Below are 24,963 nucleotides of genomic sequence, written 5' to 3'. Positions count from 1 at the left end.
TTGCAGGGGATAGGATGTGGTGGTGAAGACAGGGGAAGAAGTGGGTGAGAAGGGGATGAAGGAGTAGTGGGGAGGGAGAACAATGGATTACAACATAGGAAAAGGAAGGAAATTGAGCAGGTAAGAATAGGGATAAGAAAATAGTGATAAGAAAATAGTGATGGTGAAGTTAATAATACAGAGAAAACACACACACACAAAACCAACAAAAAACACCAAGTACAGGAAGTACAAAAAGTTCAGTCTTTTTGTAAAAGTTCTGAAATCATTCCTTATGCATCCAATCTGGGTATTAGTGTAAAAGTGGGAGCTCTGATGTGGTCTCACCATGTGACTGGCTTGTGAGTAGTATTTGGTTCTGTCTGTCCCCAGGGTTAGTTGCAACTGTGAGGTGATATAAGTCTGCCAGTTCATGCAGGGTGGTCATAGCTGTTGTTGTTTTCACCAGGCAGAAGCTGTGTTGCCCTTTAGCACCAGCTCTATTTGATCAGCTCCTCCCCACAACTCTGTCTTCTGACCTTGTACTAAAGTTCCTCATATGGGCCATGGATCACAATCTGTGAAACATTTTATACTGCCCAGCCCATACAGACAAGCCTGGGAACATTCTGCACTGCCCAGCCCCACATGGACAACCTTGAAACATACTGCATTCCCAATCATCCCACTTTTGTTCTTGCCTCTACCTTGACTTTAAAAAATGCAGCCTAGCCCCGCTCAGCATGCTCTTGCACTCTCATCCCCGGAGATTGCTAGACTCCCTTCTATCTCACTAATAAAATGTGATTCGACTCTATTGAGGTTTCTGTTCTTCTTCTCAGCCTTTTCACAACATTTGGTGCCAAAATCCAAGAGGAGTCTCCCACAGGGATTTCATTCACTGGTGGGGTCTCCTTCTACCAGACTCTTTTCACCAAGCCCTTCTGCTGCAAGCTGGCCTCACTCTCAAGTGTCAACCTGCCTCCTCCCTTCTCCCTCCCTTGATTTCTCCTTTCACTGTCAGTTTTTCTCTTTTATCTCCATGGTCCAAGATGAGAGCTTCTCAGCTCCTCCAGCTTACTTTGACCAAAAGGCAACTGGATGATTCAGCTCTCCTTGCCTGAGTCACATAAGGGAGGTTAGATCTTGACTTTGATCTATATTGGCTCAACGAGTAAACTCACCTGTCACACCAACCTCCAGCCTTGCCCCTCCTCTATTTTCTCCCCATCCACACTTATAGACTTCCAGAGTTGAAGCCACTTGCCAACCAACTGACCACATCCACCACCGGCCCATTTCCTGGTGAGCACAGAGGTAAGAATCCTGTCTCTCTCTTGGAGGTGCCCCGTGAGTGAGATTCCTTCCTTTTCTGGGTTCCAGGAACCCCCTTCAGTTGGCCAGAGCTCAGAGCTCCTCCAAAGGCCTTTGGCTGAAATCAGTACCAGGGGACTCCTTGGAATTGATTCACAGCCCCCACAGCCTCCTTACAACCCTGACTCAGAACCAGGGGACACCTTGACTCTGACTCTGCTTCCTTCTGCCTCCCTACACACCACCAAGAGATCACAACAATTCATTTCAACTGACAGCCCTCTGGTCTGTCTTCTAAAAAAATCTCAAAACCTTGGATTTAACCCCTGACCTCATATCAAAAAAACTCATTAACCTCTGTATTCAAATTTGGCCACAATATCAGCTAGATAACCAACATCACTGGCCTGAGTATGACACCTTTGACCCCACCATTCTCCGAGATTTGGACAAGTTCCTACAATGGGTTGGCAAGTGGTTAGAAGTCCCCCTACATTCAGGACTTCCTTCTGCTCCATTCAAGATCCTCACTTTACTCCTCCTGCTCTGCTTATTAACTCCTGCTCTCAGACCTTCCCCCTCTCCTCCTCAATTCAAACCTCTTTTACTACTCTCCTCCCTGATACAGTCAGACATGACCCTACAGATAAACCCCTTCCTTTGTTCAAACTGCTGGGATATATAGGTTTGAGTCCATCTCTCTACAGTCACAACCTAAAAAGCAATAAACAGCAACAGCTCTTTCCAGGTTCACTCTTGGGTCCTAAATGGAGCTGGAATCTTCCTCCTCCATTCTCTGCTGCCACTCCCTCCCTTTTCACTGCTCTATCTCTCCTACCCTCTCCTTCCTTTCCTTTCTTTGACCACTCCCCATCACTGGAGGTCTTTGCTTATCTCCCCTATAGACTCTTCCTCTGTCAATCTTGTTTGCCTCATCATATTCTCCTAAACAAAAATCCTCCTGGGGATCCTCTGTCTGCCATTAAAAAACCCCCTCCTCCTCTGACTGTGCCCAACTCTATGTAATTCTTTCCTCTTACTTCATCTTACAATATATATAAATATATACATATATATATATGTGTATATATATATATATATATATATAAGCTTTAACTTTAAACTTTAAGTTTAAAGTTTAACTTTAAGCTGTAACTTTAAAACTCTTCTCTCTAAATCTGTCTCAGCAATCATGAAGGTTTCTGTCATCCCTTCTACTTCATAGCCTGCTCCTGTCTCCTCTCCCAGACTGGCAATCCAAGTGAGGATAACACAGACAGAAATAATACAAAAAAAAGAAAAAGAAAAAAAGTATTACTCAAATTACATTGTCAATTTTCTTAGCTTCATGAGTGACTCACATGATCCCAGTACTATAAACCTAAAATCAATTAAAAATCTAAATGACATATGGCTGAGGATTTAAGATACTTTTGTTTCAACCCCCTGGATTTTTTTCCTACCTAATCCTAAGCCTCTAAATCTGCCTAAACACTCTACAAACAGTTTTCTCTTTTAAGTCTTGCTTTTGAGATGGGCAGTTTTCCCATGGCAGACATGTGAAGGTCAGGAGGGGGATCAGGTCATAACCAGGTCACTGCAAGTGGCAAACTCTCCTGGACAAGGCACCATGCAGTTGGGACTCACAATTTCAGCTTCATGTGAACACAGGCTCTCTGTCTAAAATGCCCCAGGTATTTAAAATTAAAATCTATTTTCTAAGTTATGGCATAAACTAAAATACAAAAGGGCAACCTTCTTCAGTTCTGCTACAGATTCAATAAGACATTTGGATTTTTTCATTAGGCCCCTTACATTTTGGATGAGAAAGGATTTTGTAAACAAGGGTTTATCCTAAAGATTTGTTCCAAATATGGAAAAGAGGGGTAAGGACAAACAATCAGAGGGTTCAGAATGTTATATAAAGGTCCTGAATAAGTCTTGAAAATATATATTAAAAGCTTTGGTGTATGATAAAGTTAAAGTTGACTGTAGTCTAAGAGTTGCCTAAAAGATTTTTTTAGGGTCATGTCAAGTTAAAACCTGATTCTCTATGTCCATAAAATAACAAGACTATCTTAGTATTCCTCTGTTCTAAATAATAGCTATAAAAAACTTATATGGAAAAATTTATCAAACTTATTACTTGTATTTTCTGTTGATTTTGTCAAGCTTTAAATACTACTAAATCAGAGTTCATTTATGTATTTATTCATGCAAAGATCTCTTAAATGATCACCTTTTAAATGTGTTTGATGTCTAGACTTTATCTAAAGATTGTGCCAACATTTTCAAAGTTAAAAGTGTCAGTTTAATATTTGTAAAATGACCAGCTAAAGCTCTCTTCTATCCAACAGCATTCCATCTAAAACTTTACATATAAAATGGTTAATAAAATTTTAGGTGGTTCTGCTATTTGTAATCAGGAACATTCAGAAACAAGGATTGGGCATTCCTGCTACTTAAAACCTGGCCTATATTAGTTTTAGTCAAATAAATATTACTCTATATGTATAAAATGTACTTGTACATAATAATAAGGGTATTTGGGATCACAGGCATTGTGTCCCTAACTTAAAGAGATCTAAAGTTAACAATGCTAGACTTTTGCAAGCTTTTGTCCATGTGTTCCTAATTATAACAAGAAGGACTCAATGCTGCTGTCAGTCATAATTATTTTCCTAAAAATGAGGTCTACAATGGAAATAACTAAATGTTCTCACAGTTCCCAAACTACTTTTCAGTATTTTAACCATGGCTATTCTAACTCTTTTTGTTTTCAGTTGGGGTCCTTCTTTGAAGCATTTGTAATTACCCAGTACCTATTTTTCAACTGAGTCAGTCTTCTAAATTTTGTTCGCTTTTGGAAAACTTTTAACTGTTGTCTGTTGACGTTCTGCAGCATTTTTAAGTTGCCAGAATATCATCTATAGTACAGACAGAGCTAAAAATGGATGCCAGGTAGGCCCACTTCTTCTATACCTCTTTTGTTGCTTATAATTTGGCCAAAGGGGTCTTAATAGGCACTGATTCTTACCTGACCTGCCCAAAGCTTCCTCTCCAATGACGGGACATCCAGGGAAAGCTTTCCTGCACTGAAAGACTCTCATTAACCAGAATGGTTAACTGACAAAATCTTCAGAGGAGACTCTTCAGAGACAGTTTGGAGACAAGAGGGGAAAAGCGGTCACAATCCAAATGGACTCATCTGTGCCAGACCCCACAAAATTTACTAAAGCCAGAGGTTTTAAAGAAGTGATCTTACACAGGGCTACTGGACATTCAGTCACCTTTGACAGAAAGCAAACTCATTTTTTGGCCAAGGCCTTCTATTTAAGTAAAGACAAATTATTTTGCTGGCTCCAAGCTTATCTTTTTAGTAGTCCATGCTCACAGCGTTGTTTTCCTTTAGACAATTTATTTAACTGGGAGTCTTCTGACTTTTACTTACTTTGTATTTTCTTTATAAAAATGTTTCCAGTCTTAAACTTAAATAACAAGTACTTTTAATTTAGCTATCAGTTATCTGTCCCCTTCTTCTGTATTTGTCACTGGCCAAAAGATCCTAATTGCCAGGTTCCTCAGGTACTTGGACTGCTTTTATTAAAGGGCACTGACTCTGCTTGGGCTGATGGATTAACTAAAGACAGAAAACATACCATTTCTCCATTTTATCGACTGTCCTTTGCTCTGAGCCATTCTCTCAGGCAGCCAACTCGGAGTCAAGAAAGAACAAAAAAGACTGATGATATCTTTGTGACAAGGGACTGAAACTATCCCCAACAACACACTCTATTCAGAATGAAACACCTTCCAGATAACAACTCTGGAACTGCTCCCAAAACCAAAACTAAGGTTGTGAGCAACCCAGTCTCACCTGAGGATGGGAATTTTTTACTGTGGATGTCTTTGTCCCCTGCCCCCAGTTCTTTTGTCTACCTAAGCCTATAGTTGATGTCTGTACTAAAAATCCCTTGGTTTTCTTTCTCATGCTGATAAGATCAACTCAAGCCTACTCCTCTAACAGGCCTGCTATAGCAAGAAGACCATACTGATAACCCCTCTCCTGAAGAAATCTCAGCACCATTACCTCACAATACTGTGTGGGATGAGACATAAAGCTATTCCAAAATACAAAATACTTGCTCCCTGCCAATAACACCTGCAAACAAGTTCCTACTTCAGCAAACACCAAACTCTTCCTCCACTCACAATTAGGGATTCTAAGTCTGATAAACCCAAACACTACAGACTGGAACTTCAGTGGTCCCAGCTGCAATGCCTTTCCTGTCCTAACAACAGTTTCACTAGCATACTCCTACCAAATATGACATTAATTCACTTATACCAAACACCTACTCCCAACCCTCTCCCACCCTGACCTCCTCCTGCTCACACAATTCCATGCATCAGGATGCCTTCATTTCACTTCATGACACTTTTAGGTGTGTAGGACAAACAGCAACATCTGTTTGCCAATTAATTGGATCGGAACCTGCACCCTAGCTTATATGTCCCCCACACTTGGGTTCACACCTCCGGACACTCCATTCCCTGTCCCCACCCAGGTTAACACTCAGATAAGGGCAAAAAAAGAGCAGTACAACTGGTACCCCTCCTGGTAGTTGTGGGGGTTACTATTGGGGTGGGAACTGGCTTAACCTGCATGGGAATATCAATTTCTGAATTTTCCTAATTTTCCAAAGAATTAACTAACAGCCTCAAAGACATCTCACAACAGATAGATTATCTACAAGACCAAATGGACTCCCTGGCTGCAGTAATCCTACAAAACCAATGTGGCCTAGACCTTCTCACAGCTGCACAAGGAGGCATCTGTGCCTTGCTGGAAGAACACTGTTGCTTTTTCACCAATAAATTGGGATTGGTATGAGATGGAGCACAACAGGGAACAGGCAAACCACCTCCAAGAACAGAGCGTCAACCTCATGTCTCCCTACTTACAATGGCTGCTCCCCTTCCTTATCGCCCTCTTCCTGGTTATTATAGGACTAACCATTCTTCCCTGTTTCACCAATCTCTTCCAGAGTTTTCTATATGAAAAGAATAACAGTAATGTCCACTGCCACAACAAAGGAACAATTCAGGACCCTACTGCTACTAGCAGCTATTTGCCCTGAGCCTCCACTCCACCCCAAGTCAGCAGGAAGTAGTTAAGTGAGAACACAGTGCCTCCTTCCCTTGCTTTCTAAAAATATTCCTTAGGGTCTAGAAATGTAAGAAACTCTGTTTTCTGACCTTGTACTAAAATTCCTCATGCAGGCCATGGATCACAAGCTTTGAAACATTTTACACTGCCCAGCCCATACAGACAAGCCTGGAGATTGCCAGATACCCTTCTATCTCACTAATAAAGCATGATTCAAATCCACTGAGGCCTCTGTTCTTTTCAGCCTTTTCCTAACAATGTAAGTCTGCCAGTTCATGCAGGGTGGTCAGAGCTATTGTTTTCTCCAGGCAGCAGCTCTGTTGCCCTTTAGTTGCAGCTCTGTTTGATCAGCTCCTCCTCCCAGCAAGGTGGAACAATTTAGTTTACGCTGCCCTCTTTCCCATGAGATCAGTTCTGGTATCCATCACTTACCCTTCTTTGGGAGATTGGCCTGTCACACCACCCATGCTCTCAACCTTTGTGCCTCTCCTGACCTCTGCTAGGTGTAAGTTCACCTCCTCTAGGAGGCTGACTTGTTGCCCTGCCCCTACTCTCAGCCTTTGTTGCTTGACCCATATTCGTTCACTGAGAGTTTGGCTCCTTGCCCCACCCCCATTCTCCAGAGCAGTGCAGTGTTCCACTCCCACCTCTTCTGTCAGTGTTAGATTACAGCTTGCTGTTTATGTTTTTCAGCTTTGTTGGGGGGATTCAGTCTGCCCAGAGGCTGTGCTGGATTATGTTCCTGGGGGATAGGTAGGAGAGTGGTGCATGGTGCACAATGCTCACCTGTTTGTTCTGCAGATTCACTCAAGTAGCTTTGGAGCAGATGGCAAGGAGAAATGGTGCTGCTTTTCTCAGTGTGCTATGGCCTCAGGAGGCTTTCCACAGGCTAGGGGTCCATGATGTCAGAGTTTGTTTCTGATTGATGCTCTGTCTTCTGCTTGTTGAAAGAAAAAACAAAAGACTGAGAGAAATGGCCCAAGGTTTTTTTTTTTTTTCCCCAGGGCTGGACATGCTTTGCTGGTTGTGCTGGGTGGGATTTTTGTGACTGTTAGGTATAATTAAAGGCTGATTTAAGGGTCACACCTAATATGATGGTGGTTCTTATTTGGCTAGAAGCGATCAGAATTACCCAAGTGTAGCTGCAGTGTCTCAAGGAGATTTCTGGTGTTGGGACCAAACCATTTATTGTGAATTTACTATTTCCCAGGGTTTCTTTCAGCTCATGCTATTTTTACTACATTTAATTCCCATAAGCACCTCATTTGGCAGATACTATTACTATGATACAAGTTTTACAAATGAGGAAACTGAAGCAGAGAAAGATTTAGTTCCCAGTAGGGTTGGTATTCAAATCCTGGGTGGAAAGTTCCAGAGCTGGTGTTCTTGAAGGTTATTTATTGTTCTCACTTCAAGTGACAAAAGCTAACTCTTATGGGGCACTTACAATGTGGCAAGTACTTTCTCTAAAACAACATGGAATCACTTGTTTCATTCTTACAACTTTACAGAGATAGGTATCAAAGGTGGAAAAAATAGGAGATAGGTTAAATAACTTGCTTGAAGTTTACACATCTAAAATAGGTATGGTCCTGGGGTTTGAACTCAAGGCTTCATACTTGAGCCATGCCTCCAGATCTTTTATCCTCTTTGTTTATTTTTGAGATAAGGTCTCATTTTTGCCAAGATGACCTGGATTGCAGTCTCCTTATTTTTAAACTCCCTGATGTAGCTGGGATGATAGGCAAACTACCACACTCAGCTCATTTTACATTGAGATGAGGTCTCATAAAATTTTTTACCCAGTCTGGCATGGAACCATGATCTTCCCCATCTCAGTCTCCCAAATAGTTAGGGTTACAGTACAGGTCTGAGCCACCAGAACCCGACTTAGTATTTAAAATTTAGTGAAATTTCCTTTTTAAAATTATTTTTATTGACTCATTAAATTAGCTCTGCCAGGAAAATTCTAGTCCTGTTTTACATACAAGATAACTGAGGCTTTAAAAGTTTTAGATAAATCATCTATAATTTCAAAGAAATTACATATGTAAGATGACAACAGAATCATTGTCTTATTAAATCCAAAGGCTTTAGTTGTAATCTCAATTAAAGGGGTAGATTTTAAAAGCTCTGGCCAGGCATTGTTTTGCATGCCTATAATCTGAGCTACTCAGAGATGGAAATTGACAATATCATGTTTTGTGGCCATCCAAGGCAGATTTCAACCAAGCCAGATCTGTTTTATTTTCTAAAAAAAGAGAAGATACTTTAAATTAGAGATTAATTTAGAATCCACACCCAAGCATTCAAGGTTTGTTTTGTGGATAAGATTTATTGGCAGGTTGTCATCCAGCCTCTTACTAAGCCCATCTCCCCAATTTTCAGCAAAGATGCAAAATTTGGCACAAGGTTGAATACCATTCCCAATTCTGCCTTTTGAATATACTATGCAGGTTACCTCCTGAGTACAAAACTCTCTCCTTAATTTACTTACAGTGAGGTAAAAGTTTCACTAAACTCACAAAGACCGTTAACGCAAGTTTTCATTTTCTCCATTAAATGAAGTTAAAACCCCAGATACTTTAATCTAAAGTCTATCTGATGGGAACTGTGCTAAAATGATACCTTCATTTCTGATTGGCATGATAAGATATATTTTCATTACTTAACACTTCCTTGCAAATATTGCTCGGGTTATGCTAGTGTGAACCTTAAGTCCTCTGAAAGCATCTGACAAGATAAAATAGCTGTATTCCAACTATTTCCATTTCAATCTCATATGTAAGTGATCAGAATTTTTTATAATAGCTATCTGAGTCCATAAAGACCTCTGGTGTCAGCTCTTTTCAGTTCCCACTAGGCCACTGTGATAGATAAGAATGGGCACCCTGTCCTTTGCTCTCCTTGTGGAGTAAAGTTTAACTTGTCAGTATTTGGACTACTGAATACAACAGTAAATTATTCACCCAGACATCTGAGAAAGGAATGTCATTATTTGCTGATAATGTAGGATTTTTATTTTAATGGCTAGGATTTTTCTTATATTTCATAGAGAACTACTTTAAAGGCAGATCTACTGGGGAAATCCAGAAAAGTCTTGTTCTAACCCAATCTTCATTTAAATTGATCTGTAGGTCAAATTCACAGACTTCAATGTGTTTCTGAAAGAGACCATAAAAATTAACTAAAATAATTATAATTTATGATGACTCCCATTTTTATTCTTACCTTAAAATATATCAAAAGAATGTTGATTAGTGGTTCAAAGCTATCCTCAGTCTATTAATGTTAAGGTATGGGATTACAGATTTGGATTATAGAGCATATAATCTCAATTTATATATTGGTTTAACAGACTATACAACATAGTTCTCCTATAAGGAATTACTTTAAAACTTATAAGAATACACATTTTTTTAAGATTACTAAATATATAAGCATGCCAAACTATCTAATAGCATCCTAAAGATGAGGTGGTCAGAGTGATGATAATGCAGCTGTTGGGGTTGCTGATAGTGCCTGCATTTATCAAATGCTTAGTGCAATCTAGGCTTTCACTTGAGTAAAATGCCCCACTTAACTCAAGACAAGATAAGAGGTATATATTATTATTTGTTATTATTTCAGATTTATAGGTGGAGTAAATTGATGTTTAAAGAGATAAAAATTCATGTAACTTACATTAGGAAGAGGTGATTGAAATCCAGCTTTGTCTAACTCAAGAGACTGTCATTTTAATGTCATCATAAATTACAGATACCTATGGAAAATGAAACATAGGGCATACCTGCTAATAAAAAATGTTACTTTTTGTGGTGTCCCTGCATAAGTACACAAGTTCCTTTCTTTGGTCCATTGTTATAAATGCTTGTTACCTCTATGGTTGTTCTTACTGTACTTGCCCATCTTCTTGATTTTTCTCACCAAAGTACATTCAGAGGAGACTTCCACTTCTGGTCACATTTAGTAACTGGTACTTGGTTAGCTCTTTGACCATATAAAATGCTACAATTTGAGAAAATATATGAAGTAACTATTATATGCAGTAAACAACAGACAGCAGATGGTGATGGCTGAGGAGGGAGACTTACAAGGTGAACACTATGGCAACTTAGATTTTTCCCTGGGTACCGGGGTACAATTTTATGACAGCATCTCAGCAGGAAACCAAGCACAGCTTCAATGTCCCACTGACCTGATGAGGTCGTTGAAAGAGTTCAGGCAGCTGATGTGGCTGGAATTTACAAGACAGACCAGCCTAGAAGATGAAACAGAACAGAAAGGGGAAGGGGAGCTTCATAAATTCATACAAGGAGAGTCTGACTTATGACTGACCTACACCTGTGCTGGTCCAGAGTTCCCCAAGCTTATCAAATAATGTGAGGAATGAAGAGTGTTCTTGATAGACTCTAACACTTTAAGGGTGCACATTAAAGATGCAAGGATATTCTTCACCATAGAGAGCTGTAGTAGCAAGCTACAAGTCAAGAGAACAAAAAACAGAATGGTAAAATAATGAAAAATTATACAAAAGGAAGAAAACAACACAAAATGGAAATGTACCACTGGCAGAAAAAATGGGAATTAAACAGTAAGATGGTACATAGAAAACAAATGGATCATTATATCAAATATAAATATACTAAATAGTACCAGTTAGTAGGCAGAAATTGGTTGACTTTATACAAATGAAGTAGATCCGATTATAGGTTTTCTAGATAAATTCAAAACATAGAAATTTTGAAAATAAATGGAAATTATGTACCATGCAAGTGTAAGCATTAAAAAGTGGCATGACTGTATAAGTACCAGACAATATTTTTCTCAGGGCTACTGCATTATAAAAATGATGAGGAATATTATATTGCAAGAGGAGCAGCTTATTAAGAAGGCATAGCAATTCTAAATATGTCTATACCTAATCATTGATCATTAAAATATGTAATTCAAAAGTTTCCAAAAGAAGAAAAACTACCAAATGTAAGTATGGTTGGGATTGTTAACATCTCTCTCTCTTTCTTCTTTCTCTCTCTCTCTCTGTTATTGATTGGGCAAATAGACAAAATCATCAACGTACAAATAGAAGATCTCAACAACACAATCACTTCACTTGACCCAACTGACACAAACAAGCTCTTGTGGCCAACGCCTGCACAGTATATTTCTTGCTCAAATGTATAAGAAACACTTACCAAGATAAATCATGTCCTTGGCCACAAAATGCATCTCAGTAAATGTCTAAAGTTTGATTATGTACTCTGAACAAAACAGAATAAAATTTTTTAAAAAATGAATGAAATAATAAGAAAATCCCCTACAAATTTGGAAATTGAATTGCTCCTTTCTAAATAATCCATAGGTCTAAAGCAGATTTAAAAGGCAATCAGAAAATACCATGAGCAATAAAAATTAAAGATATATATCATAGCTGGGGGATCTAAACTTTCAGCAATGTGTTCCTGCTGGAGGCTTTGTCTGAGTCCATCCCATGCCTCTCTACTAGGCATTGGTTTCTTCTGGAAACCTTGACATTCCTTTGCCTGTAACAGACCAGTCTCTTTCTCTGCCTTCACATGGCCTTCCCACTGGTGTCTAAAATCTCCTCTGCTTTCTTTTATAGACCTGGTCATTGGATTTAAGACTCCACCACACATCTACATTAATCTCAAATCAAGATCCTTACCTTAACTAAATCTGCAGAGATTTCATTACCAGTAAGGTTGCACTCACAAATACTGGCGAATAAAACTTCGACACATCTTTTGGGGGCCACAATTCAACCTACTAAAACCTCAATCTAACACAATGCATAATAATTATAGTTTGAATTGAATTGTAGAGCTAAATGAAAAAGCTAAATTAAAAAGAAATCCAGGGACAGTAATAGAAAAACATCTTCATATACCTTAAGTAAGCAAAGTATTCATAGATTTTATATACAAAAATTTGAAGCATGGCTGGGTGCTGGTGACTCATGCCTATAGTCCTAGCTACTCAGGAGACAGAGATTAGGAGGATCACAGTTCAAAGCCAGCCTAGGCAAATCGTTCATAAGACCCTACATCAAAAGAACCCTTCACAAAAATAGGGCCGATGGAGTGGCTCAAGATGAAGGTCCTGAGTTCAAGCCCCAGTACTGCAAAAAGAAAAAAAAAAAAAAAAACTGAAGCACTAGAGAAACAGGGCAAAGTGACCTTCAAGAGCATAAAAACCCGTTCTTAAAGGACACCCACAAAAAATTCTTGTCAACCCACATACCAGAAGGAAATAATTTAAATGTTTGGCAAAATATTCCTATGTAGATTATTTAATGATTCTTATAACCCAGATAAATATAAAAATAATCAAATGGAAAGAGGATCAATACCAGAAATCATCAAGGAAATTTAGATTAAAAGTACAATGAGATATTACGTGATATTTGGTAGATGGCAGAAAAGGGACTCAGGTGGCAATTGTTAATGACAAAAGGGAGAAGAGGAAATGGAACTCTCATTCATTACTGGCAGAAATGTAAAATTGTATAATAGCTTTGATAAATGGTTTGTTAGTCTCTTAAATACACATTATCTGTATGATTTACCAAATTCACACCAAAGTATTTATACAAGAGAAATTAAAACACAAGTCTATTGAAAGATTATACACAAATATTCATAGTAGCACAGTTAATATCTCTGTACTAGAGAATATCCATTCATATGACTCAGCAATAAAAAGGAATGCACAATTATACCTGTAGTAAAATAAATCTCACAGACTGTGTGAAGTAAAGGAAATCTGACACAGAGAACACTGGAGCTAGAACAGAAATGATATTGCAAGAGAGAGAAAAAAACCAAACTATTTTTCCCACTCTCATACCATACACCACTCAACACAGAACACTTCACATTTGGTCAAAATGCATATGAATTTCTCCCCACCAAGAATCAGTTCTCCAGCAGACACTGACTAAGCATTCAGGAATTCTTTTCAATTCTGACATTATCTACTTGGAGCTAGCCATCAGATTCTGCAGGTTAAGGACTTGATTCCACAAGACAGCCTCCCACTTCAGATGCCAAACACAAGTAATAAATGGTAACCGATACTTCCCACCGAACTGCTAAATCAGAGCTGGCCATGACTGTCTCTTTGTATTGGATTAACTTGCTGGGGATGCTCACAGTACTCAGTGAAACACTAATATTATCAAGGATATTACAAAGGATACAGATGAACAGTCAGATGGGAGACGCGTAAGGAAAGGTATGGAGTGTGCACCTTCTAGGCATCTCCCTGTTCAATAACTCAAAAGTTCTCTAAATTCTGTCCTTTTAAGTTTTATGGAGACTTTATTATGTGGGAATGAATGACAAAATCATTGCTTATTGGTGATCAATTTGATCTTCAGTCTCCACTCCCCACCATGGAAGTTGGAAGAGGGTGGTGCTGAAGGCCCAAACCTGTAACCATGTTTTAGTTTCCTGGCAACCACCATCTCATTAGAATGCAATAGATAACCTTTGTTCAGAGAGTCTAAAGGTTTTAGTCATTGTGTGGCAGGAACTGGCACAAAGGTATTATTTCTTATCATACCACAAAATCACAGGAGTCTACACTGCATGATTCCATTTATACCAAATTTTGGACAGACATAATTAATCTATATTGATGGAAACTGGGTCAGTATTATTTGGGTGATAGTATCGCTAGATATTGACTGAAACAGAGCTCAAGAGAAGATTTGGAAAGAAGAAAATATTCCACATCTTAATGTAAGTTACACCAGTGTCCAAGTCCATCAAAAATTATGGACTTGTGTGACATTATTCTATTAAATTATACCGCAGTATACATGACTACCAGAAAGGACATTCAAATTTTAGTTCAGTAAACATTCAGAACTGAGCTGATCTCTGGGGGTACCGGTATGAGCCAAAGCTTATTACTGAGTTACTGTGTATTAGACCTATGCTAAGACTTTAACTATATGAATATTATTCCCATATGAAAATAAAGAAACTGAGGCTTAGAATGTAGATGGCTAGTACACAACACATTGATAGCAATTTTCAGAACTTTGCAATGTGACTCAGGCACCAAACTCACAACTTACATTTAATTTAAGGCATTTTGAATTAAATAATTTCTTTACTACTAGATTACTCTTTGGATTTGGAGAGATAATGTTGATATTGTGTTTACCTTCATATTTATATAATAGGAACAATAGATCTTTTTACAGACAGGTCTCTGCAAAATATATTAAAGGAGTCAGGCACCAGTTCCTCACACCAGTTCCTCTCAGGAAGCAGAGATCAGGAGAATCATGGTTTGAAGCCAGCCTAGGCAAATAGTTCCATGAGATCCTAGCTCAAAAAACCTGTCATATTCACAAAAAACGGACTGGTGGGGAGGCTCAAGGTGTAGGCTGTGAATTCAAACCTCAGTAATGCAAGAAAAAAATGCTGAAGGTCTAAAATAATTTCTCATAAATCTGTGAGTTCATAATAATGACAGACAGCATTTTTAATTTTTTTTTATTATTTTATTATTCATATGTGCATACAAGGCTTGGATCATTTCTCCGCCCTGCCCCCACTCCCTCCCTTACAACCCACTCTGCCCCCTCCCTCTCCCCACTACCCCCCTCAATACCCAGCAGAAACTATTTTGCCCTTATTTCTAATTTTGTTGTAGAGAGAGTATAAGCAATAATAGGAAGGAACAAGGGGTTTTGCTGGTTGAGATAAGGATAGCTATATAGGGCATTGACTCACATTGATTTCCTGTGCGTGGGTGTTACCTTCTAGGTTAATTCTTTTTGATCTAACCTTTTCTCTAGTTTCTGGTCCCCTTCTCCTATTGGCCTCAGTTGCTTTTAAGGTATCTGCTTTAGTTTCTCTGCGTTAAGGGCAACAAATGCTAGCTAATTTTTTAGGTGTCTTACCTATCCTCACCCCTGCCTTATGTGCTCTCGCTTTTACCATGTGCTCAAAGTCCAATCCCATTGTTGTGTTTGCCCTTGATCTAATGTCCACATATGAGGGAGAACATATGATTTTTGGTCTTTTGGGCCAGGCTAACCTCACTCAGAATGATGTTCTCCAATTCCATCCATTTACCAGCGAATGATAACATTTCATTCTTCTTCATGGCTGTATAAAATTCCATTGTGTATAGATACCACATTTTCTTAATCCATTCGTCAGTGGTGGGGCATCTTGGCTGTTTCCATAACTTGGCTATTGTGAATAGTGCCGCAATAAACATGGATGTGTAGGTGCCTCGGAGTAACAGTCTTTTGGGTATATCCCCAAGAGTGGTATTGCTGGATCAAATGGTAGATCGATGTCCAGCTTTTTAAGTAGCCTCCAAATTTTTTTCCAGAGTGGTTGTACTAGTTTGCATTCCCACCAACAGTGTAAGAGGGTTCCTTTTTCCCCGCATCCTCGCCAACACCTGTTGTTGGTGGTGTTGCTGATGATGGCTATTCTAACAGGGGTGAGGTGGAATCTTAGTGTGGTTTTAATTTGCATTTCCTTTATTGCTAGAGATGGTGAGCATTTTTTCATGTGTTTTTTGGCCATTTGAATTTCTTCTTTTGAGAAAGTTCTGTTTAGTTCACTTGCCGATTTTTTTATTGGTTCATTAGTTTTGGGAGAATTTAGTTTTTTAAGTTCCCTATATATTCTGGTTATCAGTCCTTTGTCTGATGTGTAGCTGGCAAATATTTTCTCCCACTCTGTGGGTATTCTCTTTAGTTTAGAGACCATTTCTTTTGATGAACAGAAGCTTTTTAGATTTATGAGGTCCCATTTATCTATGCTATCTCTTAGTTGCTGTGCTGCTGGGGTTTCGTTGAGAAAGTTCTTACCTATACCTACTAACTCCAGAGTAGTTCCTACTCTTTCTTGTATCAACTTAAGAGTTTGGGGTCTGATATTAAGATCCTTGATCCATTTTGAGTTAATCTTGGTATAGGGTGATATACATGGATCTAGTTTCAGTTTTTTGCAGACTGCTAACCAGTTTTCCCAGCAGTTTTTGTTGAAGAAGCTGCTATTTCTCCATATTTCTCCATCATCTATTTTTAGCTCCTTTATTGAAGACAAGTTGGTTATAGTTGTGTGGCTTCATAGCTGGGTCCTTTATTCTGTTCCACTGGTCTTCATGTGTGTTTTTGTGCCAGTACCATGCTGTTTTTATTGTTATTGCTTTGTAATATAGTTCGAAGTCAGGTATCGTGATACCTTCAGCATTGTTCTTTTGACTGAGTATTGCCTTGGCTATTCGTGGCCTCTTGTGTTTCCATATAAATTTCATGGTAGATTTTTCGATCTCTTTAATGAATGTCATTGGAATGTTGATGGGAATTGCATTAAAAATGTAGATTACTTTTGGGAGTATCGACATTTTTCTTTTTTTTTTTTTCATTTTTCTTTTATTATTCATATGTGCATACAAGGCTTGGATCATTTCTCCGCCCTGCCTCCACTCCCTCCCTTACAACCCACTCTGCCCCCTCCCTCTCCCCACTACCCCCCTCAATACCCAGCAGAAACTATTTTGCCCTTATTTCTAATTTTGTTGTAGAGAGAGTATAAGCAATAATAGGAAGGAACAAGGGTTTTTGCTGGTTGAGATAAGGATAGCTATACAGGGCATTGACTCACATTGATTTCCTGTGCGTGTGTGTTACATTCTAGGTTAATTCTTTTTATCTAACCTTTTCTCTAGTACCTGTTCCCCTTTTCCTATTGGCCTCAGTTGCTTTAAGGTATCTGCTTTAGTTTCTCTGTGTTAAGGGCAACAAATGCTAGCTAATTTTTTAGGTGTCTTACCTATCCTCACCCCTCCCTTGTGTGCTCTCGGTTTTATCATGTGCTCATAGTCCAATCCCCTTGTTGTGTTTGCCCTTGATCTAATGTCCACATATGAGGGAGAACATATGATTTTTGGTTTTGTGAGCCAGGTTAACCTCACTCGGAATGATGTTCTCCAATTCCATCCATTTACCAGTGAATGATAACATTTCGTTCTTCTTCATGGCTGCATAAAACTCCATTGTGTATAGATACCACATTTTCTTAATCCATTCGTCAGTGCTGGGGCATCTTGGCTGTTTCCATAACATGGCTATTGTGAATAGTGCCGCAATAAATATGGATGTGCAGGTGCCTTTGGAGTCACAGTCTTTTGGGTATATCCCCAAGAGTGGTATTGGAAACTTGGAAATGTTAAATAAATAGGAATTTATTTGCTGGAAAATTCTACTAATATTGCTAAATACTTCAATTATCTTAACATTTTAAAGCATGAATTGTGATGGTGCTTTTACTAATGTTTTATAGCCTCATGCTTTATGCATTATATATGGTAATATATGAATACTTATTTGAGTCCATACATATTATTTTCTATGTAATAAATATTTCATGGTGAATGTAATCAAGATTTTAAAAAGGAGGAGCGCAAGCAAGATCTACACAATTAGAAAGGCTTTTCCCTTTGCAATAATGTCATTGAGCACCTTTCATTGTTGTTTTAGCCTACATATTTTGTGCACATACGCCACCATTGAGAAGTATTTTAAGAATGTGCAAAATATATTCCTGTATTTATCCATTCAAGTTAATTATTGAAATATTAGAAATTTAGGCAAATTCTTAAAACTATGGAATTATTTAAAACAGCAACCACATTTTATTGGACATGTGTGCGCATATGTGTGTGCGTGTGTGTATGTGTGTGGACGCGAGCATTAGCAGAGCTTCAGATCTCAACTCCTGTCTGTATCTGAAGAGAGACATTGTGGCCACTAACACTGAAAGATGGTGGAAACTAAATACACTGTGAGTTTTCGTGACTGGTGTTTTATATCGATGAATAGGTTAGCAAGGAGTTTAACTTGCTGCTGAAAAACGTGCAGAAATCTTTACTAAAACATGAAGCAATAAAAATGGAACACTTTATGACAAATAATCTTTTCATTAGACGCTCATATTTACTCATTTTGAAAGAATCAATAATTAGCTTTACGAAATACACTTTTTTCATCAAGAATGATAATGGTTTAGGAAATTTTGCTTCACACCTGGATAGGATAATCAAGTACTATATTTTTATTAATAAAATGTATCATTTATAGATAAATATAAAGGAAGCTGTCACTATACAATTCTCAAATATCTATTTAAAACTTTTCCTTTGACAGGCAGTCTTACATGGGATTCTTCTGAAAGTACCCTTTGAAAAACATGTCCTGCTGGCGCTTACAACTCTGTTTTGATCCATGGCATCTTTCTTTTAATGCACATCACAGCAAGTAACCCCACACACCTGTTGCTTTTTTGTATCTCTAGTTTGTAAATTTAGCTCTACAAATCGATTAACATCTGTGTCTGACATGTAGTTATTTTGGGGGTTCATAGGGGTGACAGGGAGTACTTTAAAGCATCTGGCTAGTTGCCAACTTAAAATTATGATAAAAGATAAAAGTGATCAGTTTGGGTGAACATAGAGACAATGGAAAAGGCAGGAATAAAATATGCACAGCAATGCTTGGGTTTAAAGTATCAAAAACTACATTTCTTCAATTGCAGAATGGTATCAAGAGTGTGAGCCACTTTGGGACACATCAGTTAGAGAAGAACCATTCACATAAACATTGTTTCTGCAGATTATAAACTGTCTTCCTTACCACCTGGAAGAAATGATAACACTTGGAAACTACCAAGTTTGAACCCAGTGACTACACAACTGGTTTTATTAGGTAATGTGATTATTCTTCAGGCAGTGTCTTGCCTTCCTATTCTACTTTCCTGATACTTTATCCAGTACCTTTAATAAAAAGGGGAATGATGTCGGAGAAACAATTTATTCTGATGACTTTGTTTTATAGATGAAGGCAAAGGAATCCAATTTTTACAAGATAAGACATAAATCTATATATCATTTTCATGAAAGTGTCTCAAACATTTTATTTCAGAATTAGTGTTATAATTGTATATTGCAAAGAAGTGAGATGTTCAGTGATCTGCCACAAAACTATCTTTGATGATGCTTTTGCAAACTGTATGAAAATAATAATATTCTATCAAAACAATTTTAACATCAAACATTTGGTGTTTGTGGTTTCTTTATCTTGCATTTTTATCCTTAAAACTACAGTATTAAAGAGCTTCCTTGAAATACTACTTCAAAGACAAAAAAGATTATAGAAATCACTAGTGTCACCTGTTGGTAAAACAGGAAAATACATGGTATCTTAGATTTCTTTATATTAAAAGAAAACTTTATTCATTGTAAGATCCAAAGAGAAAGCATCTATGGAAGTTTGAAGCTAATAGAACTGTTCTGTGCTGCATTTTATCACGTCTACTCACTAAAAATAGCTCTTTTAGTTCATGGTTGAAGAATAGGAAAAAACATATTTTACAAAAATAAGTTAGAAATGTTATACTATTCTAGATAACTAGCTGTGGTTGCTAATATTGGTGTAGTTAATAGGAATCCCATTGTAGAAAAAAAGCAGTTATACTACCTCTATATTAGTCTGTTCCTGGTGCTATAACAGATTGTACTGGACTTGGTACTTAATGAAGCATAAACATTTATGTATTATCATCTGCATTTCACTGACTAAGGAATAGATTTACAGAGGATGTTTCTTCTTCTTCTTCTCCTTTTTTAAACTTTTGCCCTATATCCCAAATGCAGCAAGAATTTTTCCATCAAAGAAAAAATTGACAGTGTAGGTAGTCATATCCCTATAAGTCACATCACATGGGGTGTTTGCACAGTCTGTACAACACAATAAAAATTGTGTTAGTGTACTTTGCAAAAATGACATTACTAGGGTGTTTTATTTGCTAAATCAATAACTCCTTATTCAGTCTTTCTCATATATGTACAAACTATTTTTTCTCCTATTAGAATAGGACTGTGCATCTGTATTCCTAGTACCATGTTTATTATGCCAAAAGTGTTTAAAAATTGGAGAGTATGTATGTATAAAATTGTATGAATATTATCTGTAGTTCTGGTAAATTATTCAGCATTTATTAGTTTCAGGGTCATTATCCATAAATAATAGCCTTTATAGTAAAATAGTGGTTGTCAGGTTTAAAGGACAAATAGCCCACTGTGATGACAAATATTTCATAATTCCACCTTCATTATCCTGAGATTAAATTGACAGTCAGGTTGTCTATTTCTTCATGTAATCTAGGAAATTGGAAAGTTAGCCTTAAATTAATCCAATGGTGAAACAAAAGGAAATCAATTGGTGCTATACATTGTATTTTCTAATTGCTTTAGTATGGCTACAATAGAAGATAAAATGCAATAGTCATCTATTTTTATCTATCTATACAGCATTATCACGATTTTGCTAGACATAGATTCAGACCTAAAAGATTTTGTGCAGACTGTGCAAATACCCCATGTGACATGACTTTTATGGATATGACTACCTACACTGTCAAATTACTCATTTTGAAATTTTGAGTACAGAAAATAAATCATCCTTTTAAAATTTTTTTTACTGAGTTCATACAGTTTGACCAATCTGGAAAAAAAGATACCTGCAACTTGACTACAGAAAACTTTTTTCAGGCTTGTCCCAGTCTGCAGACCATAAACCATGACTCACTTTTGGCTTTAAGAATCAGAACAGGAAACCACCCCTCTTTCAGGGATCATCCCAAACATAGACTGATCCCAGAGGAAAACATTCTTTGTTCAAAACCTTTCTTTCCCTAAATCTAGATTTTTTTAAATTAACACAATTCTACAACTTCAGAGAGGTATGTGGCTGGCAAAAATAACTATCCTTGAATGGATTCCACACTGTGGTCATCATTCTGAGACTATTTTATAAACCGATAAAGACAGCCTTCCTAAACTAATAAGTTTCCAGAAAAGCAAAATTAAGATGCAATAGATCACAGTCAGTGTTCAAAAGCTTAGATGCTGGAACTAGTTTGCAGGACTGAACAAAAAAATGCCTTGTGTTTAAAAATCAAGCAGAATTACATATATGAGTTTCAAGAGATTAAAAGTTACCCATTTTAAAAATGAGAGAAATCTTTTTTCATTGCATAATCCTTTTCTATTCATCATGAAATATAGTACCTGACTTCTACCCTAAACATGTAATTAGTATTTCCATTTATTATAATAACTAGCACATTCCATCAAATTTCAAAATGCTACCTAGACCACCAAACTACCTGGGAAGTACTACTCTCATAAAAGCACTGCACTAACAACCTTTTTACTCAAAGCAATTCCAGAGACTAAATCACAGCAGAGAAAGGAATAGGCAATAAGAGTGGGGAAAGTCATAAGACTGTGTGCTTTCACTTATTCTGAACAAAACCTTGAATGTATGTATGGATGTACATATTACATATGTGTACATGTGTATTTATACAACAATTTTAAAAATAACATTATTTTGTCAATCCTTTTGTATATTTCTACAACTGGAAGGTAACACAACACATGTTTGATTCTGGAACTTATACTATTCTAAGTGTGTCCTATGAGCATATTATTTAGTAAAGTACTTAGTAGTAAAACCTATGTGAAATGGTCAATTTATCTTTTATTCATTCATGCATTCTGTAATTAATTAGATAGTTATGTACAGGATATAGTGTAAGTAAGCTAAGAAGAACTCCTTGAGCTTATATTTTATTGGAAAAAAGGATAAACAAAGACATGAATTTAATAAAAAGAAAGTGATCAAATAAATATCTGAAAGAATAATAAATGCTAAAGAGGTTAAAAGCCCTACCAAAATCTACTAAATTTGATAAATACTTTGGCAAAGTTGTAGGATACAAAATAAAATAGAAAACCCAGTGTTTTTTCTATATACCAATATTGAACAAGCTGAGAAACAAATCAGGAAAACTATCGCATTTGCAATAACTTGAAAAAAATACCTAGGACAAAAAGCAAATAAAGGAGATGAAAGGCCTCTGCAATGAAAATTATAAAACATTGAGAAAAGAAACTGAAGAAAACACTAGAAAATAGAAAGACAATACATGTTCATGGATTGACAGAATTAATACTGTGAAAATGGCTATACTACTGAAAACAATCTACAGATGTGATGAAATCCCCCCAAATTCCAGTGTCATCTTTCACAGAAATAGAAAAAAGGTCAATCCTAAAATTCCTGTGGAAACACGAAAGACCTGAAATAGCCAAAACTATCCTGAGCAAAAAGAACAATGTTGGCAGTATCAAAATACCTGATTTCAAATTATGTTAGTGAGGCATAATAGCAAAAACAATATGTTAGTGGCACAAAAACAGACACATAGACAAATGGAAGAATAAAAGACCCAGAAATTAAACTCACACATCTACAGTCATCTGATTTTTTACAAAGAGGCCAAAAACATACATTGGAGAACAAGCAGTCTCTTCCAGATGGTGTTGGAAAAACTAGATATCCACATGTAGAAGATGAAACTAGATCCCTCTCTCTCATCTTGTGTAAAAATCAATTCAAAATAGATTAAAGATCTTAATGCAAGATCTAAAACTTTGACAGTACTAAGAAAATATAAGGAAAACATTTCAACACCTAGGCATGGCATTAACTTTCTGAATAGGACTCCCATTGCTCAGGAAATAAGAGAAAGAATTGACAAATGGGATTGCAGCAAAATAAGAAACTTCTGCATAAAATTGAAATAATCACAACAATGGATGAGTGATCCACAGAATGGTAGAAAAATATTGCAAACTATTCATTGGACAAAGCATTAATACCCATAATATATAGAGCTAAAAAAATTAAACACCAAAAGAACAAATAACCCAATTAATAAGTGGGAAAATGAACAGACAGTTCCCAAGGAAACACAAATGGCTCATGAATACATGAATAAATGTTCAACATCCTTATCATAAAGGAAAATAAAATCAAAATGACATTGAAATTCCATGTCAGCCCAGTCTGACTAGCTATCATCAAGAACACAGCAACAACAAATATTGGAGAGGATGCTGGCAAGTGCGAGAAGAGAAACCTTCTTACGCTGTTGTGGGGAATATAAACTAGTGCAACCACTTGGAAATCAGTACAGAGGTTCCTCAAAAAAACAAAAATACAAATACCATATGACCCCACTAAACCGTCTTGAGCATGTATGCAAGGTAGTATAAGCAACATACAATAGAAACACCTGCATACCCAGGTTTATTGCAGCACCATTCACAATAGTTGAGCTTTGGAATCAGCCTAGGTGCCCAACAATAGATGAGTGGATAAAGAAAATATGATATATGTACACAATGGAGTACTATTGTGCATAGTAGTGAATAGTGAGATAGCGAAAAAGAAATTATTTGTGTGAAAATGGATGGAACTGGAGATCATGTTGAGTGAAATAAACTATGCTCAAAAAGGCATATTTGCATGTTTTTGTTCATATGCAGAATATAGACTTAAATAATAATGAGGGTTATGATGGTGATGAAGGCAACAGTATGCATGCATGTTTTGCATTCTGCAAAAGTAAGTTATCATGTTGAACCTTTGTCTCTCTCATTTCTTAATTTTTGATGAACACTATCAAATATGCCCATTTATGCATCTCTAGTCTGACACATTCTCCAAACTTATGTTTATCCATCTCAGCTCCTCTCTCACACTCTAAAACAAGCACAGATGCTTTTAAGACAAAATTTACCTACAATTTCCTCAACTATTTCATATAATATTTCTCTTCTTCCTTCATTTCAAAGAAATAATATGCTTGAGAACAAAACTATGTTTTTCTTTTTCCCTCCTCCATTGGTTCCAGAGGATAGTTGGGAATTTTCTTGCTTCCTAATTAATTGCTCATGAAAACATAGACATGTTTTTGAGTCCTTTGAGCTTCTGCTTCTAAACTGGTAAGAGTATTATGGGTTGGGGGATGATTCAACTAACTAGTACACATAAAATGTACTCATCTCTCAGTGTCCCTGGGAATTAGCTCTAGAACTCCCTGGGAATAACAAAATCCCTTCAAGTTCCTTATATGAAATGTTGGAGTATTTGTGTGTAACCTATTCATATTCCCTTGCATAATTTAAATCATTTCTCAGTTACTGATAATATCTAATAAAATGCAAATGCTATGTAAATAGTTGCTACTCTGTATTGTTTAGGGAATAATGATGAGGATAGAAAGTCTGTACATGTTGGTACAGAAACAATCTTTTTCTGAGTATTTTTGATCCTTGTTCAGGGCCATACCATCTTGAATTCTCCCTATATACTCTGAATATTTTTGAACCACAAATAAGGAAGCCATGGATATGGAGGGCTAAATACATTATGAATATCCTCCACTTACCATTGTTGGCTCGTATATATTGCCTCACTGTACTCTGAAGATAAAGCTCTATAGAGGGAACTGGCTGGGCTCCCAGTAGGTTTAGTAGTATATAAGAAGTTCTGAGCAGAGAGAAGCATCTGCCTTACCACTTTCCTGGCA

General features: G+C 37.1%; 1 long non-coding RNA gene across 1 annotated transcript; it reads left to right on the top strand.

Annotated features, from left to right (window-relative positions):
- Window positions 1-2,874: 2,874 nt before the first annotated feature.
- LOC141411347 (uncharacterized) lies at window positions 2,875-6,725 on the top strand. Its single transcript, XR_012436109.1, has 3 exons — window positions 2,875-2,987; window positions 4,077-4,254; window positions 6,342-6,725. It is a non-coding gene; the product is annotated as an uncharacterized lncRNA (long non-coding RNA).
- Window positions 6,726-24,963: the final 18,238 nt, after the last annotated feature.

This window comes from Castor canadensis, chromosome 10 (assembly GCF_047511655.1).
Source record: "Castor canadensis chromosome 10, mCasCan1.hap1v2, whole genome shotgun sequence".
Taxonomy (NCBI): Eukaryota; Metazoa; Chordata; class Mammalia; order Rodentia; family Castoridae; genus Castor; species Castor canadensis.
The sequence above is the reverse complement of the archived record's forward strand: the minus strand, read 5'-3'. Positions and strand labels throughout refer to the sequence as shown.